The sequence below is a fragment of the Lissotriton helveticus genome, chromosome 3_1 (assembly GCF_964261635.1).
Source record: "Lissotriton helveticus chromosome 3_1, aLisHel1.1, whole genome shotgun sequence".
In the NCBI taxonomy this organism is placed as follows: domain Eukaryota; kingdom Metazoa; phylum Chordata; class Amphibia; order Caudata; family Salamandridae; genus Lissotriton; species Lissotriton helveticus.
The window spans coordinates 1,330,027,807-1,330,047,450 of record NC_136061.1 but is presented as its reverse complement, the minus strand read 5'-3'; positions in this window follow the sequence as shown (position 1 = coordinate 1,330,047,450).

Here is a 19,644-nt window from a genome sequence, read left to right as displayed (position 1 = left end):
TAGAACCCTCTACTAGTGAAGAAATATATGAACATCATAGTGTTCATCCTTTGCATTCCAAGGAAGTCATGGGGAATGCTATTGAGTTGTTTCAAATGAAACAAGCCAAAGGGAGTCCCATTAGTGTTTGGGAGGAAAGTTTGGAAGCTCGGTGTTTCCCACAGCTTTTTCCAACAGGTCAGGGAGGAAGATATGATGAGCGACCTCATCAAATTCCTGCTTCTGAATACCGGACTTTGCGATTGTATGCAGGAGATGCTAGGTTTCGACAATGCATTCCTTATTTGTTTCATCTCCTGTTTGAAAGCGATCTGTCTGGACTGTCATATGCAGTGAACCACATCTTGAAAAGTGGTATACACATGCAAAACATCTCGGCAAGTGACTTTATGGATAAAGTCAATGTCCAAGATAGTATTTTGGATTCTCACCTGATTAATCTCATGGCGTGTCAGCGTGGTACTAATGAGTACTGGTACCGTCGTCATGGTGATTTAAAATGTATGCTGAGGAATTTAGGTACTCCCACATGGTTCCTCACTCTGAGCTGTGCCGAGTATGGCTGGGAAGACTTACTTGAATTTCTACGAGAGGCAAATGCTAACGTAGATAACATCGAATTCAAGACACCCGGAGAACTGTGCTCTTTTGATCCAGTCAATGTATGTAGGTACTTCAATCATAGATTTGAAGCTATGATGTCTTTCATCATGAATAAGAAGAATCCACCTCTTGGAGAGGTGTTGGATTTCTTCTGGAGAAAAGAGTACCAAGCAAGAGGTGCTCCTCATATACATATGTTGCTGTGGATCAAGGATGCACCTAAATTTGGAACGGATCCAGAAGACTCAGTGATGAGTTTCATCCAACAGTATTCTACGTGTGCTGTTCCAAACGCAAAGGAGAAGAAAAGCCTAAGAGAAAAAGTTCTGCGTTTCCAAAGCCATCGATGTGGAAAGTACTGCCGTCGTAAATTCCGAAACAAAGACAAGTTCTACACTAAATGTCGTTTCGGCTTTCCACGACCGGTGATTTCTAAAGGAAGAGTAAACAGTTTGATGTCTTCGCTGCGACACAATGTCATGAAGAAATCACCTAAAAACACTTACAATTTGAAGAGGAACGAAGAGTCCAAGTACATCAACGACTACAACCCGGTGATTTTGTCCATGTGGAATGCTAACATGGATATACAGTTTGTGGCTGATAACTGTATGGCTGTGGCTCGGTATGTGAGGTCTTACATCACCAAAAAAGAGAAGACAGAATTGAAGGATATGTGGGAGGACATTTCCCATGAAAAGAGCCTCAGCAAGAAGTTGTACAGTTTCAGTCTGAAGATGTTGTCGCATCGAGAAATCGGAGCGTACGAATGTTCTGACCGGTTGTCTTCAGCAAGTCTCTATGCCAAGTCCAGGAGTATCGTTTGGGCGAGTCTTGGTCTTGCTGCAACGCGTAATCGAGTTCTCAAACCTGTGCGGGAAATTGAGTATTTGGCGGAAAAGGAGCCAAACAGTACCGACATTTTGAAGACAAACATGTTGGATACATATTATCCAAATCGAAGCAGTCACCTCGAGAATGTTTGTCTGTATGAGGTTCTGCAAAATTACATATTCAAGAGGAACATCAAAGAAGATACTGAGAAAGGAGTGTATGCTGTAATAGGAAGTGAGGGATGTCTGGTCAAGCAAAGAAAATGCCACTTGGTAAACCATCGAAAATTGAGTGGCGAATCTCCTGAAAAAAAGGAGTTTTTCTATTTAGCACTTTTGCAACTTTTCAAGCCTTGGCGTGCAGAAGAGGAACTGCTTGGAGATTTCCTCTGTTACGAAGACTCTTTCAATGCCGCCAAGGAGACCATAGAATGTCCTGCTTTTCCCAAATATGTAGAAATGTTGAATGCGGAAATTGAGCAGGAAGCAACAATTGCAGCCGAGATTGCCAGAGACAGTTCTCAGGACAGTCAGAGTTCTGCTTCATTGAGTCAGGATCCACTAGGAGGACCTGTTATCGAAAATGAAGCTGCCACTGCTATGAATGAAGTGGAAAGAGCCATGGCACATGCTCAGGAGGATGCGGTTAACTTAGAAGAGTTGGAAAGACAACTCAACGTTGAGCAGAGGAAAATATATGACGAAGTTACCATGCAAATTGATCATGGATTAAGTCATGATAAGAAAGAGTGCTCATGTACGTCGTTGAAGCCTGTCCGACTGTACGTGAGTGGAGAAGCGGGAACTGGAAAAAGTTTCCTCATTAAAGCAATATCATGCTATTTGCAGGAAAGGACAGAGTCATCGCTGTCTTGTGTTGTCACTGCTCCAACTGGACTGGCAGCACATAATATTAAAGGGATTACTTTACATTGTTTACTGATGCTGCCAGTGGAGCATGACAACAAATTACAATATCACAAGCTATCTGGAGATGCTTGTTTTGAAGTTTCAAGAATCTTGAGGAAAATGAAACTTCTTATCATTGACGAAGTAAGCATGGTTTCCAATGTCATGCTTGCCTTTGTGCATTTGAGGATGCAAGAAGTTCTCAAAACAGAGTATGATGTGTTATTTGGTGGCAAACACATCATTGTTTTCGGAGATCTTTTGCAGCTGACACCAGTGAAAGGGCAACCTGTGTTCAAAATGCTCACGCATGAAGATACCAGGAAGTGCCTAGGCAGCATTGGCAACGTCAATATATGGTTAAACTTCAATTATGCTGAACTGCATGAAAATATGCGTCAGGCGAAGGATGAAGTTTACAAGACTATTCTACAAGATGTTAGAATTGGAAAAGTGACCGAGCATGGGAAAGAAGCTTTACATGCACGATTACTGTCAAATTTATATCCAGAACAAGATGTTGTGCCTGAGAATATTTTTCAGAAAATTACTGAGAAGAAATCTGGAATATGTTTGATGCCAACTCTTGCAGAATGTGCCAAATTTAACAACAAAATGTTGCATTTAGAAAAGCAAGAGATTGTGAAACTGGAAGCTATTGATAGAGTAGAGCATATGGGATCAACAATTATTTTGTCTGAGAATCTGAAAACAAAATTGGATTCATTAGAGAAGAGTATATCTAAAACTGCAGGTTTTGAAAAGACTCTGAATGTGTGCTTGAACTGCCGTATAATTTTAAGAAGGAATTTACATGTTGAAAGAGGTCTGGTAAATGGATCAATGGGTAATGTTGTTGATTTTGTGAAATACAGAAATAGAGATGGAATTGAATTTTTAAAAATTAAATTTGATGGCATTGAGGAAGTACAGCTAATTGGTCGTTGTTCTGCTAGATTTTTGCTTGTAAAAGACTTATATGTTCGCCGTAAGCAGTTTCCTGTTTGCTTGGCATATGCGGTGACAATCCATAAATCGCAAGGTTTAAGTGTAGACAGTGCATTGGTGAATATTGGCAGTTCTGTGTTCAAGGAGGGTATGGCATATGTGGCATTGTCACGAGTTAGAACTTTATCGGGATTGTACTTGATTGAGTGTGATGTCACAAACATTTGTGCGGATCTAGATTGTGTTAAGGAATACAATAGGTTAAGAAGAGAGTATGCGCCACATTTGCCTCAGTATCCTTTGTTTGAGAAACGTGTGGTAGGCCGGAAACGAAGAAATGAGAACAATACTGGGGAGGTTGTAGCAAAAAGACAAAAAGTCAATGAACCTAAAATTACAAGCAGAAACAAAAAGGATTCTGTTGAAGATGTTGTTGGTTTTCAGTTTGAAAACAGTTCTGGTGTCAACTGCTATGCTAATGTAGTGGTTAATGTTTTGTTTTCTCTAGAAAATGTAAAAGAAGAGATTGTGGTCAATTCTGATCAAAGATTTTGCAGTTTGTTAAATTCTGTGTTAGAGAAATGTAGCACTGATAGAAGAAACATAGAAAGTGTGTCTGAAATTCGAAATCTGTTAGACAGATGTTCAGGCCAAACACAATTCTCTCAAAATATTCAGCAAGATTGTCAGGAGTTTTTAATGTACATGCTTGATGTATTACATGCTGAAGGTGTAGATGTAGATCAGCTGTTTGGGCTTTCTTATCAATGGCAGCATGACTGCGAGAACTGTATGGTATCAAGTACTACTAGTGTAGACTCAGAAAGATTTATATATTTAACTTTGCCAGACAGTAAATCAGTCTCCTTTAATAAGCTAGTAAAAGCAGCTGATCACAACATGGAGTGTAGCCAATGTAAATCTGAAATGATGTCCACATTATTTATACGAACATATGGCCAGTACGTCATTTTAATGTTCCAACGATGTAGGCCTGATGGAACAAAATTGACAACTTTAATTAAAAATTTTGTAGCTTCGCAGTTGTCAATATCAGGAAGGACTTTTGTAACTGCAGCAATTATATATCATGACGGCCCTTCAATAACATCAGGACATTACACAGCTTATTTAAAGTCTAGAAATGGCTGGTCATTCTGCAATGATTCTGTTTTAATTTTTTTTAAAAAATTGCCGTATGACCTTAAAAACTCTTACCTGGTGTTTTTAAAACCAAAATTTTAGGGAAATAATCTCGGGATGTGCTCTGTGGAATTTCAAGAAGTTCTAATGGCTCCTACACAATTTGGCCTTGAGGATAAGTGTAGTTCAGAGACATAACTTCTAACCATAGGACTGGACGTCATGGAGAAATATGTGCACTTTGAATGAGTTCAGAAAAACTGTTTCTTTTTATAAGCTAATTGAAGCAGCCAATCAAAACATGGAGTAGAGGGAATGTAAGTCTGCAATGCTGTCTACTGTTTTACATTGCTTTGTGATTAAAAGTGATGTAGAGAATTAAATAATTGTAGTAGTCATAGAGGTAGTGTAAGTCTGCTTCATAGTAAGCAGTATCAGTGTCATAGGAAATGTAGAACATGACTGAGCAAGAAGGGGAAGATATTACTATTCCAGGATTGTGAAAATGATCTTCAACATTTTAATTCTGAAAGTTGCGGAAATTCCAAATGACGGGATTGGCTTACAAGAAATCCAAGAGTTATAAATGGCTCTGACCAGATTTGGCCTTGAGGAAACTTGTGGTAGAGAGCAAGAAGTCATTTATTCGATGTAACGTGTTTTTAAAAACGATGGAGATTTTCTTTCAGAAAGTGGCGGGCTGAAAGTAATAACAGCACAAAAGAGTGTAAGCTGTTCATAGGACATCCTTGGACGTCATGGAAAGTAAGTTAACTTTAAGGAGTTCTGAATTCTGATTTCTGATGTTGTATGGGTTTTTTAAACACAATCATTTTGATTGTGTTTTTTTTTCCCCGCTGTTATATGATGAATACCTTTAAGTCACTGTTTTTAGTGAATTTTGATACATTCTGAGAACAGCAAAAATAAACCATTTAACATGTATAATTAATTCTGTACTGTTTGCATTTATGATGTACATGTAGAACTGTGTAGGAGGCATGGAGAAGGTGAGGCTTCTGTAAGTGTCAAAGGTGTTGCATACAGTGCTGCACTTCTGCGTATTCTTTCATATGCTAGACTACATCTGCACAATGAGATACCTAAGCAAAGGAAACGCAAGTGATGTGATTGAGAAATGAGCAAAATAAATTGCACGTATTTCAATTACATCACCTGTGTTTCCTATCATTACGAATCACATTGTGCAGATCAAGTTTAGGTCTGTCCAGGGAAACATAGGAGGTTTGTACTTTGTTGAAGAGTGCAGTGGACATGACTCACTTCATTGGTAGACTTTCACAGATATTATCTCCTCTGTACACTTCAACAAGTGTAAATCTCATCTTGAACTCTGAGTAGGCCTCACCTCAAACAAACCTCTGGATAGGAGACATGTTATTGGCATCCTGAAGCGACACTTTTCTGAAACAAGAGCAATGCAAAAGATGCACCATGTTTTAAGATAGGCCTCACTTCATCTGCATCAAGATACTGTTAGTTTAAAATGTATATCTTTAGGACTGTGTAGGGGGCATGGAGAAGCAGAAGCTTCTGTCAGTGTCAAAGTTGTTGAAAAACTATTTGTCCTTCAATCTTTTCCCTTGTCTTTTGTAATTTTTAAATACATGTTTTAATATTTTTCAAATGTTGGTTCTCTCTTTCACAGATTGAAAGTATAAAAACAAAAAGTGAGTAATTTAACGGCAATTATAAGGTAAATATTTTGTACTCTTTTCGTTACATTTCTATCACATTCACCTACTATTAGTTCCACTGCTTCACTTCTTTAACCCTCAGTTTCCTGCCTTTGCTACTTTCCTCATTCCTTTCTCTATTACCTACTTACTCAACTCCTTCCACTCTTTTTCTCAGTCCCTCTCTTCTCATAGTTCCTCAGTCTTGTTCACTCACTCCGTCTCTATTACTCTTAGTGTCTGTGAATTACTTTCCCACCTTTTTTTTTGGACCGCTTCCCGGGAAGTGGCCCGGTTCGCAAACCAGCAGCGTTACGGGAGTCCACCATTTTGTGTTTCGGTCGAATCAAGATACAAGATGGAGGGCAAATAATGTTCAGAATGGGTAGAAGGGGGCACGGTAGATGTATCTTGACCCCCTTGGTTTTCTGAGGGTGGCTGAGGAGGACCATAGTTCTTCACTCTTGTTCACTCTCTCTGTTTCTATTAATGTCACTGTTTCTGACTGATCAAAAAATTTTTTTTTTAAAAAGAACAGTAACTATAAGGGAAGGAAACAGACAGTTATGTTAAAAGAAAGACAGCTATAGGGAGTAAACTAAGGATACTGTTACCCGCAATCCACTGCTGATGATGTTACTGACCATGTCATGAATGATGTAATATGTGACATCATCAGCAGTGGATTGTGGGTAACAGTATCTCTTGTTTACTCCCTAGAGCTGTCTTTCTTTTCACATAACTGTCTGTTTCCTTCCCTTATACTTACTGTTCTTTTTTTTAAAAAATAATTTTTTTGGTTAGCTTCCGGTTCGCGTACCGGGTAGCGCTCCGGGGAGCGAACTAAGAGAAATAGAGGTTGGCAGAGTTCCAAATATTCTACCAATTTTTTTATAACGGGGAGGTAGTTCTGAAAAGAACTTTTTTTTTAATGTTTTTGTTGTTTTATATTTTTTTTAGTATTTTGTGAACATTTTTTTACTTTTTTTGTATTTTCTGAACGTTTTTATATTTTTTTTGGTTTTTTTGGGGGGGGGGGGAACAAAAACGATCCATTGTAAAGGGCTCAACAGGAGCAACAAAAAAAAAAGAATTTATTTTTTGGGGCGTTTCGGACAAACATTAACATGATTCTGAATAGCTCTCATAATCAAAATGATGCTACTTTCCCTGTAGCAAATGAAATCGCCGCAGTGCACGCACACTTGCTTCACGTGCCCAAACAACATTTGAATGTTTGGGATCATCTCCCTCGCCTCTGGTCCCGACACCTCTGGAACAACCGATCTTCTTGCCATCGGAAGGGGATTTTGTTGCTCATCACGTAGCTGGGCAGCACTATAATTATTAGGATGCCACCTACTCATATGCCGATGCATAGTGTGATTGCCGTAACTGTACTTTTTTTCAGTTCCCCTTGACAGTCTATCACCGCATATACGGCAAAACACGTAGCGTGCATTTACTTTTTTTTGCCCCTCAGGAAATTTATAGAATTGCCAAATGTAGTTCTCTTTTCAATTATACCTCCTGGGCTCCTCTGGCAAAAACCTTGGCTCTTCCTCCTCTTCCTCCTCTTCCTGTTCTTCCTCTTCTTGTTGTAAAATTACTTCAGCAGGTGGTCCTCTCTTCTTTGGATTTGGTGGAGGTGGTGGGTTAGAACCAGCTGAAGCTACTAATGAAGCCATGTCACAATGTAAATAAAGGGTCTTTCTCTCACCAAGATGAAAGTCAGAGTGAGGAAAGAAGGAGGGGTTTTCATCATTTGGGAAAAGCAAAAGTTCTAAACCAATGAAAAGTGTTCATTTTAGATCACATGACCTAGTATTACATCATTAGGAAACCAAAAGTGAAATGAACCAATGAAAAGTGTTATTACCGAGTCACATGACCTGCTGTGTTTACGTTACGCGGTCGGCGCCGCGCCGCGGATCGCTTCCGGTTCGCGTACCGCTGCGCTTCCGGGTACGCTAACGTAGCACGTCATATGACGTATCACGCGAGAACGCGAAACGTCATGCTGACGCGACGCGTCACGATGTTGTTTTCTAACGCGACAGTTGCGCAAACGGAACGTTTACCGGTTCGCGGACCGGGTCGCGGCTCCGAATTGAGCTAACGGGAAGCTAACCGGTTCGCGTACCGGGAGCGAAACAATAAAAATAATTTAAAAAAAATTGTATTAAAAACATGTAAAAAATATTTTTCGATTTAAAGAAGAATACATTGTAAAGGTTTTGATATTTGCTATTAAAAAACCATTGAAATTCACTGAAAAAACCATAGGTTATAGACCATATATAGTTAGGAATTAGCATTTACAAAACCTTGAAAATTCACTGAAAAAACCATAGGTTATAGACCATATATAGTTAGGGATTAGCATTTACAAAACCTTATTTTACTCACACAAAACCATTGAAATTCCATATATAGTTAGTTGTACTAACTATATATCGCGCACCCGCAATCCACTGCTGATCATGTCACATATTACATCATTCATGACATGGTCAGTGACATCACTGATGACATCACTGATGACATCTCAAATGACATCACTGATGACATCACTGATGACATCTCAATGACATGACTGATGACATGACTGATGACATCTCATTTGACATTACTGATGACATCACTGATGACATCATTCATGTGATAATACGATGAACCTCTTCAGACTCTAAAATAACCTTAGATACACTCAGTGTAAACAGACACTCACAGACTGTCACTCATCCATGGAGTTACTCACACACCTACTCAGTCATGCAAAGAATCAATTACACCTCCATTTCCTCAACTATACAGTTATACATACCTTACTTATTCAAACATATACTAACACATATTTACTCTCTTTTACAATCCCTGATACAAGTTCACAATGATCAATACAGCCACTCACACATTCACGGGCTCTTATGCACAGTTATTTATATATGTCAACTCTCACATGTACTGTGTTTTACATATGTTCTTACTTTGACATGTAGCACTCAGATATCCATTCACTCACCAATGCACTCAGTCAACCGCCCATACACCTGTTTCCACATGCACTTTTGAATCCATATATCTAGTGAATCAACTGCTTACACATCTATGCACAGAGTCATACACCTCCCAGCCACCCACACACACACTCAGTCTCCCATACAAATACTTGGGCAACCAATCAATAACCCATATACTTACTCATATAGCTACTGATCAACACATGCAGCAGTTTACAGAACAACAGACATAATGATGCACAAATTAAGACAGTTTACTCACTAACCCATGCACTCAGTGACACACATTTAATCACTCACTCATACAGTCAGTCACACACCTACTAAATCCTTCATCCAGACACTTATACATCCACTCATTCTTCAATATGTAAGACATTTGAGATGTCATCAGTGATGTCATTTGAGATGTCATCAGTGATGTCATCAGTCATGTCATTGAGATGTCATCAGTGATGTCATCAGTGATGTCATTTGAGATGTCATCAGTGATGTCATCAGTGATGTCACTGACCATGTCATGAATGATGTAATATGTGACATGATCAGCAGTGGATTGCGGGTGCGCGATATATAGTTAGTACAACTAACTATATATGGAATTTCAATGGTTTTGTGTGAGTAAAATAAGGTTTTGTAAATGCTAATCCCTAACTATATATGGTCTATAACCTATGGTTTTTTCAGTGAATATATATATATATATATATATATATATTGCACAGATTACAGTAAGATAAAAACATCATAAAATGAAAAATTAAGAACAGAATTAATATTCCATCATCAACTAAAGTGACCTATTGCCTCTCGCACCTCACAGTAAATTGGCCAGCCGGTTCCCTGCAACTGGGTCCTTCAACCATCCATGAGGGACATGAATGCTGTATGATGCTTCTTTCTGCTTGTATAGAGGATATTTGTATGGGTCGTTTATGATACAGGTGCTCCAAGCCATGCTGGAATCCATTTAGTATTTGCTACAAGTGGTATCTAAGATGAAGGGATAGAGCGAAGTCAGACAGCAGAGGTGAATTCCAGGGCTCTTCCAGGGCAGTGCAGCAATCCTTTGTACTGGAACAAACTTGTGGGTGTGGAAGAGGAGACAAAGAAACCCTTGAAACTGGATCGTTAACCACATACCCTTCCCTGGCATATTGTTTGCTGGAAAGGCCACTACCCACAGGTTATCAGAACTCTTGCTTACCCTCACCTTCCTGCTAATATCTTGTGATAAAGATCTTGGTTGAATCAGTCTGAGTGAAATAAACAAAGGGACAGAACTGGCAAGAACTACTCACAGGGCTGACTGTTGAAATGCATAACTACTTCATAGTATAAAGATGGACCACAAACTTCCAACCAGTGTGCAAGGTGCCAATGCACTTAGTGTCAAGGGATTCCAGCCAGTTTCCACGGGAGCGAAGAGGAATTCCCTATACCTCCAGGACACAGAAACAAGAATGTGATAGGAAACACAATCCTGCAAGCTGTCCCCTAAAAGTATGGGGGAAAAAAATCCAAGGAGTGTCCACCACTCTCCCCATACGTTGAGTAAGGACACAGGCAGGAGTACTTCTGGTGGGTGTGGTCCAGGCTAGGAAAAAACAGGACATGCACTTATCTACTACACATAAGGAATAAACATAACAACTCAAAACATTGGCATGCGTGGTTGTGTCGCCAAGGACTCTTACCCCAATGAAGTTCACGATGACAGTAAAGATGAGTTCTTGCTGACAGCAGTTGACCTGTAAGCTAAGATACCAGGCCAGGAAGGGCAGAACTAAAGAACGACTCACACACCACAGGCACTCAAGAAAGTAAACATAAAAAAGAAAAGGGGGCAGGATTAGAGGTGCACTGGCCGGCTCTCCAGGGGGCAACAAAGGCGGAGAAGCTACACACTCTAGAGGAGAGACACCCGCCCGGAATGTGAATCCGAGCGGAGCGCTCTCTCTCAACAGGAACAAAAGTACGTACTTAAAAGGGGCAAGTTCCGTTCAAATGACCCAAGCACTCGGGATTCAAAACTCGAGTCGAACAGAACGCCCGCCAAATGCGTGGGGAATAGCAGGGTGAAACGCGAGCACCCGACCGGTCCAACGAAGGAATCACCGGACTGACGGGTAGTGAAGGAAAGGGTGCAATGCTCGTTGCCAAATAGGAGGAAAGAGTACAACAAGCAGGGTTTCAGGAGCCAAATGCCGAGAGACGTCAGGAAGTATCAGCGAACGCTGAAGCAAAGCGCGGCTCTCAATCAGGAAGTAGGTAGGGGGCGTGGTACCGGAACAGTAAGCCAAGCAAAGGCTACATTCCTACGCGCCTCTTTACCAGCGCCAGGGAGGGTCTGTAAAGTGTATCTGTTGTTTGGGGATCGTGTGTATGGGCAAAAGGGGACTCTATGGACAAACACGCATGTCAAGGTTTCTAGTACTCCCAAGTCTCTGATTCCTAACAGTACCCCTCCCCAAAGATCTATCCACTGGGCCAGGTTTAGAGGGGTGTTGTCTGTGGAATTGTCTGACTAACCTAACAGCATGGATGTTCTCTGCAGGTTCCCAAGACCTGTCCTCTGGGGGATATCCTGCCCAATCTATGAGGTATTGGAGAGTGCCCCTATGTCTTCGGGTATCTAGAATTTTGTGCACTTCATATTTTTCTTCTCCGTTGATTATCAAGGGTGGGGGTGGGACATCAGGCACTACAGAGGGTATGTATTTCTTAACTAATGAACAATGGAACACTGGATGTATTTTCATGTGAGGGGGTAGTTGTAGCTTCAAAGTAACAGGAGTTATGATTTTTGCAATAGGGAAGGGTCCTATAAATCTGGGCAGGAATTTTTTAGACCCTTCCATTCGGAGATTTTTGGTGGCTAACCATACTTTCTCTCCTACAGTGTACGTGGGTTCTACTTTTCTGTGTTTATCTGACTGTGTTTTCATGGCTAACTTGGCCTTCCCTAGCTCGCTTTTAGCAACTTCCCATACTTCTTGGATTTGTGCATGGTGTTCCTAGAGCGCCGACACTGCTGTATCCTTCTGATCCAGTACAATAGGTATCATTCTGGGGTGTTGAACGTACAGGAAAAAGAAAGGGGAAGTGCCTGTGGCTGAGTGACAAGAATTGTTGTAAGCAAATTCTGCTAAGGGGAGAGCCTGAACCCAATTAGAGGAGAGGGTAGTTAATAAACGACGGAGGTATTGTTCCAAGGTCTGATTGGTTCTTTCAGACTGTCCATCTGTTTGGGGATGGTAAGAGGTAGACAGTCGGTGGTCGATGCCCAAAATGGAGCATAACCCTTGCCAGAATTTAGAAACAAATTGGGGATCTCTATCCGATATTATGACTGATGGTAACCCATGTATTTTTACTATGTGGTTCAAGAAGACATGAGCCAGATCTTTGGAGGAGGGCAGCTTTTTTAATGGGATGAAATGGGCCATCTTTGACAGTAAATCCACTACTACATAAATAGTGTTGTACCCCAGACTGGTCGGAAGGTCAGTAATGAAATCCATGCTTATGGTATGCCAGGGTGACGGAGGAATGGCTAGAGTTCTCAATGGCCCAGTAGGGGCACAATGCAAATCCTTTTGTCGTGCACACGTGGAACAGGATTGAACAAATGAGATAATATCTTTGGACATTGACTCCCACCAGAACCACCTATTGCATAGCTCATTAGTCTTACGGCTGCCAGGATGCCCTGCTAAGATCTTTTGTTGAAGAGCCGGAGTGGGTAAGTACAGTTTATTCTCATGGTAATACAACCCATCTCTGATAGTGTTTAAGGGATTTTGTACCCATTCTTCCGACGCTAGGGAGCGGAGGTGAGTTTTTAGGTCCTCAAGGAACGTTGGATCCTTATCTCCCACCCCAAGGATTTTGTCATCAGGAATGATAGGGAGAGGTTTCTCTTTTTCTGTGTCTATAAGATATCCTAACCTGGACAAGGCATCGGCCTTCCCATGCTGAAGTCCTGGTCGATATGTAATAATAAAATCATATTCACTAAAGAAGGTTAACCACCTCATTTGTCTCGGCGTGAGAGCTCTGGCTGACTTAAAGAACTGGAGATTTTTGTGATCGGAATAAATGGTGATCACATGTGGGGACCCAAGTAAATGATGTCTCCACTCTTGAAAGGCTACTTTAATTGCCAGCAGTTCTCTTTCACCTATAGTGTAGTTTTGTTCAGCGGGCAACAAGGTTTTCGAAAAATACGCCATAGGATGCATTTGACCTGTTTCTTTATCCCTTTGAGAAAGGATTCCTCCCACTGCATACTGCGAAGCATCTGCTTCTATAAAGAATGGTTGCGTGTTATCAGTGTGGCGGAGGATAGGGGCTGTGGTGAACTTGTTTTTTAGCGAGCAGAAGGCCCGTTCCGTCTCTTCCGACCACACAAAAGGCACTCCTTTTTTTAATAGTCTTGTGATTGGGGAGACCGACTCAGAAAAATGATCAATGAATCGCCGATAAAAATTGGCGAAGCCTAAAAAAGACTGGATTTCTTTGATTGAAGTAGGGCTAGACCACTAAACCAATGCCTTCACTTTCTGTGAATCCATTTGAATACCATCAGGCTTGATGATAAAACCTAGAAAATCGATTTCTGTGCTGTGGAAGGTACTTTTATCCAACTTGGCAAACAAATGATTTTCTTGTAGTTTGTTCAGGATTTTTCTGACATGCTCAACATGATCCTGTTCGTTCTGGGAAAATATAAGGATGTCATCGATGTAAACGATCACAAATATGTCAATATATTCTCCCAAAATGTCATTAATAAAGTATTGAAATGCAGCAGGTGCATTGCACAATCCAAAGGGCTTGACGCAATATTCGTAGAGCCCAAACTTGGTTTGAAATGCGGTCTTCCATTCATCTCCTTGTTTAATTCGTATGAGATGGTACGCACCCCTGAGATCTATTTTTGTGAATATTTTTGCACCTTTAATCTGATCTAGAAGAACAGGAATAAGAGGAAGCGGGTATTTGTTCTTAATGGTGAACTTATTTAGGGCTCTGTAGTCCAAGCACGCTGGGAGCCCTCCTTCTTTTTTATCGATAAAAAATAAAGGGGATGACACAGGAGAGGTAGAGTGTCGAATAAAGCCTTTTTGGAGCATGTCGTCCAAATAATTCTCTAGATATTCAGTCTCGGAAGGTGTCAAGGCGTAATACGACTGCACGGCAAATCAGCACCGGGTATTAAGTCGATGCAACAGTCGTAGCTCCTATGAGGTGGTAATTTAGTGTCTTCTTTTTCACTGAACACCCCCTGAAACTCGTCATAAATTTCTGGGACTCCTCCTTCTGCGACAGTTTGGACAGCACAACATAAAGGGTGTTTGTATTCTCTGGCATCCTGATAACAGTGGAACAGACAATATTGAGACTTCAAGGTGACTGTTCTTCTGGTCCAGTCGATCTGCGGGTTGTGTACCTGTAACCATGGGACCCCCAGAATGGCACCGAAATTAGGGGCGTCTATTAAATCAAAAGAAATGCTTTCAGAGTGCCCATTACTAAAAACAATAACCAGAGGAGGAGTTTGATAGGTTATCAAACCCGAGGATAATTCAGAACCGTCCACTGCTCGATTAGGTTCCGGCCGTTCTTTAGGAACAAAAGAGATTCCAAGTTTCTTAGCGAGCTGCAGGTCAAAAAAATTCCCTGTAGCCCCGGAATCTAATAAGATAGACATGTGATGTTGACTTTGAGCGGAATATATCAATGTGATGGTTAAGGTGAAGTGTTTTACCGGGTTTTGCTTCGCGAGTTTATTTAGGGAGATCTGTTGGGTGGTTCTGCTCGAAGAATCGATCTCGCTGTTCTCCAAGCGTTCTAGTTTTCCGAGAGGAAAGTGCCGCTAGCTACTGCCTTCAAATGTTTTGGTCGTACTGGACATTCCTTAGCGTAATGTCCCCCTTTTCTGCAATACAAGCATAAGTTGTTCTTTCTTCTCTTGTCCTTTTCTTCAGCTGATAAAGGCCCTCTTAACCCACCTATTTGCATAGGCTCAGAGGTGTCTTTCATGATTGGTTTCTCAGGACGTGGTATAACGTATCTGGGAATGCTGGTTCTCGCCTTTTCCCCTTTTCTATCATGTAGTTGATGATCCAACTTTACTACTAATTCAATAAAAGAGGGACAGTCTTCGGGGGGATTTACAATTTGAGAGAGTAAGTCCTTTAATTCGTCGCACAATCCGCGGTAAAACAGGGAGGTTCGTTTGTCCTCTGGCCAATGTGTTTCTGTAACTAACCGGTTAAAACTAGTTATATATGAAATGAGTTCCTTGGATCCTTGTTTCAGGTTTAACAGGGCATTATCGCTGGCTTGCATGTATGTGTGTTTAGCAAACAAACTTCTCATCTTTTCTTGGAACATTGGAAAATTATATAGTAAAGGATATTGTTTTGTACTAAGGGTACAGCCCATTCAGCAGCGTTCTCTGCAAGGTAAGAGATAATAAAGGCGACTTTTGCGGAATCGTCTGGGAAGGCAGATGCCTTGCATAAAAACTGTAACTGGCATTGGTTCATGAAAATATTATATTTAGCACTATCACCTGAAAATCTTTCCGGCATAGCTGGGGGAACTGGACTAGGAGTATGAACCGTAACTTGTACTGGGGGTAGATTAGCCTCTGCACTAACCCCAGGTTCGGCAGTAGGGGATGACATAGTAAACCTTGCGGGTTGTATGTAATTTTTGCGGGTTTTAGAGGTAGCCCCTGTTTCTCTATGTGCCATAGTTTCTGCTGTCTTTAACTGGATTATTTCTGCTTGCAGCCTCTGATTTTCAATACTTAATCTCCCTACCTCTGATTGAAGGTGTTCTAAAGCTGCTGCTAACTCCTCAACTGTATGTACTGGGAGACTCAGATCAGGAGAACCATGAGCCTGGTCGGAATTCATCTTCGCTCAGGGGAATTAAGTATTCGTGGGCTTGGCTTTCTGTCAAGGGATTCCAGCCAGTTTCCACGGGAGTGAAGAGGAATTCCCTATACCTCCAGGACACAGAAACAAGAATGTGATAGCAAACACAATCCTGAAAACTGTCCCCTAAAAGTATGGGGGAAAAATCCAAGGAGTGTCCACCACTCTCCCCATACGTTGGGTAAGGACACAGGCAGGAGTACTTCTGGTGGGTGTGGTCCAGGCTAGGAAAAAACAGGACATGCACTTATCTACTACACATAAGGAATAAACATAACAACTCAAAACATTGACATGCATGGTTGTGTCGCCAAGGACTCTTACCCCAATGAAGTTCACGATGACAGTAAAGATGAGTTCTTGCTGACAGCAGTTGACCTGTAAGCTATGATACCAGGCCAGGAAGGGCAGAACTCAAGAAAGTAAACATAAAAAAGAAAAGGGGGCAGGATTAGAGGTGCACTGGCCGGCTCTCCAGGGGGCACAAGGGCGGAGCAGCTACACACTCTAGAGGAGAGACACCCGGCCCAGAATGTGAATCCGAGCGGAGCGCTCTCTCTCAACAGGAACAAAAGTACGTACTTAAAAGGGGCAAGTTCCGTTCAAATGACCCAAGCACTCGGGATTCAAAACTCGAGTCGAACAGAACGCCCGCCAAATGCGTGGGGAATAGCAGGGTGAAACGCGAGCACCCGACCGGTCCAACGAAGGAATCACCGGACTGACGGGTAGTGAAGGAAAGGGTGCAATGCTCGTTGCCAAATAGGAGGAAAGAGTACAACAAGCAGGGTTTCAGGAGCCAAATGCCGAGAGACGTCAGGAAGTATCAGCGAACGCTGAAGCAAAGCGCGGCTCTCAATCAGTAAGTAGGAAGGGGGCGTGGTACCGGAACAGTAAGCCAAGCAAAGGCTACGTTCCTACGTGCCTCTTTACCAGCGCCAGGGAGGGTCTGTAAAGTGTATCTGTTGTTTATGGATCGTGTGTAAGGGCAAAAGGGGACTCTATGGACAAACATGCATGTCAAGGTTTCTAGTACTCCCAAGTCTCTGATTCCTAACACTTAGAAGGCAGGGCCAGAGAATGTTCCCTGCAACAGTGTGAGCCAGGATATAGTGTGCCAGCGAGGCTCACTCAATAATGAAAGATAATAGTCAGAGATCAGATTTCTATAAATTGGGACACTTGTATAGTGTGCTTCAGTGCTTAATTTGAGCAGGTTGTTTCCGGTGCTCGGAACCAGCACTTAATTGTCAACACCGGCACTTGTGACAGTCTGCCACAAGGTGACGCCGTCTGACTAATTTAAAGATGATCAAAACAACAGATGATTATTCGGTCACTATACACTAAAAATTACAATTTCCTCCACCCATTCTTATAGCTTTGGGGGCCTGGAATTGTCTAAATAGTTTTTTTTTGTAGAAGTTGTGTTGTTACTATCATTGGCAGCATGGCTGATTATATGATTCCAGGAAAAGAAGAGCTCCAAAACATATGATGTCTATTTGCCAACGGAGAGCAGAAATGGTTAGAAAAAGGGAGGAGAAGTGTCAATGAAAGAAACTGCATGGCTCGGAGACAAATGTCTTATGATTCCACTTATAAGTGTATTTTGGAATATTCTGTGATTGGAAATATGTCCCACATTGTAAATGAATTCATTATAAACAACTTATATATTAAACCTCAAATAAACATGTTTATCGATTGTTTGAATTAAATAACGCTATAAGCTGTAACTGGTCAGTGAAATGCCAAACGTACTAAAAATTGGTATGTTTTGCTATTTCTAGCTACACCTCTGACTCCACCCACGAATCCAATCCTCTGTTTACTCCCGCCCCTGATTCTCCGCCCACAGTTCCCCTACTTATTTTACCCCACTTCGACCACTGCCTTAGGTTCGAGTTTGTGCTACACAAAACTGCACACTAAAAAGTGACACTATCCGGCATGTTGGAATTTGGCACGGCCACTTAACCAGAGGAGGAAGAGACGTGAAATGCAATAACTATTCAGCTTTCCTTTTCGCCCCTATCCCGTTGGTGTAAAGACAGGGCCGGCACCTCGGACAACAAGGGCGGCATTTCACAGTTTGTTTTTACAAATTAAGATTGCTGTGGAGATAGGGAGCTAGCAGAGAGCGGCTGTAGGCTGTGATCGTTGTAAAAAAACACAGCGCAAGGGGGAAAGGAACACCATGTTTCTCCGAGGCGAAGCAGAAATGCCTCGGAGAAACCACCGTCATTTTTGGGATTGAGGGGCGTGTTTTCGTTCTGTCCTTTTCCCATTGGCTGGAATGTTAAATTCCAGCCAATGGGAAGAGGAGAGAAAGTAAACAGAAAGAAACGAAAAAACACACCCCTCAATCCCAAAAAGACAGTGCTTGAACGGAGTGATGCCCCTCTCCTCCAATGGCTGGCCTCCGTTTAGGAAGCCAGCCAATGGAGAAGAGGGGCAGGTTCAAGCCCCATACTAAGAGACATAAATTCACGTCTGCGCGACACTGCTACGCAGTGTACGCTAGGCCGAGACCTAAAAAAGGATCCATGTCAATTGTTTATCTCCTGCCCGCTCAACATTATAATTGTAAGAAGTTTACTTAAATATTCGAACTGGTGAGCACATGAATAAAATGAGAAAAAAATTGTTGTTCTCATTGTCCTTCTTCTATGTCTGATGCTGCTTGTGTGTCTGAATGCTTCTGTAACTCCATTGGTTGTGGTTTTGGTTGCAAGCCAATGATTAGCTTCCATAAATGTGTGGTAACGGCCCAATTAATTACCAACAATCTTCATTACTCCAAACCCTACTTGTCCTCTTTTCTTGTAGATCTTCATTAGACCTTTCCTTTAACAGAAAGTTCTTGCCTAGCATATATCAATCACATTGTTTCTTTTATCCATCGATCTTATCATTCTCATTTTTGAAGCTTTCTTGCTTCTACCTAACATACCACAGTCACATATAAATAATCTTATTACCTGAATGCAGTGGACCTGGAAGGATTAACAATTTGAATTAAGAAAGGCAAAGTCCCTAACTGCTGTACTGTAAAAAACTGATCTTAGACATTAGGGTTACATGACAGGACTGAAAATAAAAAGGAATGATTGCAGAGATTTACAAATTAAAGGGAGATCCCTAGGAAGAGCAGTAGGGTGAGAAGGAGGTCCAGAGAGAGAAATTCCTAACCTAGAAATCAAGATTTAAGCTTCCTGAAATGATTTATTAAATTCACAGAATACCTAATTACAAGCAGTCGAGTTTTCAAAGTAGTTTGGCAATGATTAAGATAGACCCATCCATCAAAAATTGCAAAATAGGAGGCAAAAAGCACGAAACTGGATACTCTGAACGTTCAGAATAACACTTGTGGAAAGAAACCCAGTGCCTGGAGTATGATTTCAAAATAGAAGATCTACTAAAACATTACATAGCCTCTGCTAAATAAGAAGGGGCACCCTTCTTCTGTAAGTTTCTTCCAGGATAATGCAGACAGTTTCAGAGGAAGAGTTCAATGTCTCAGAGGTGA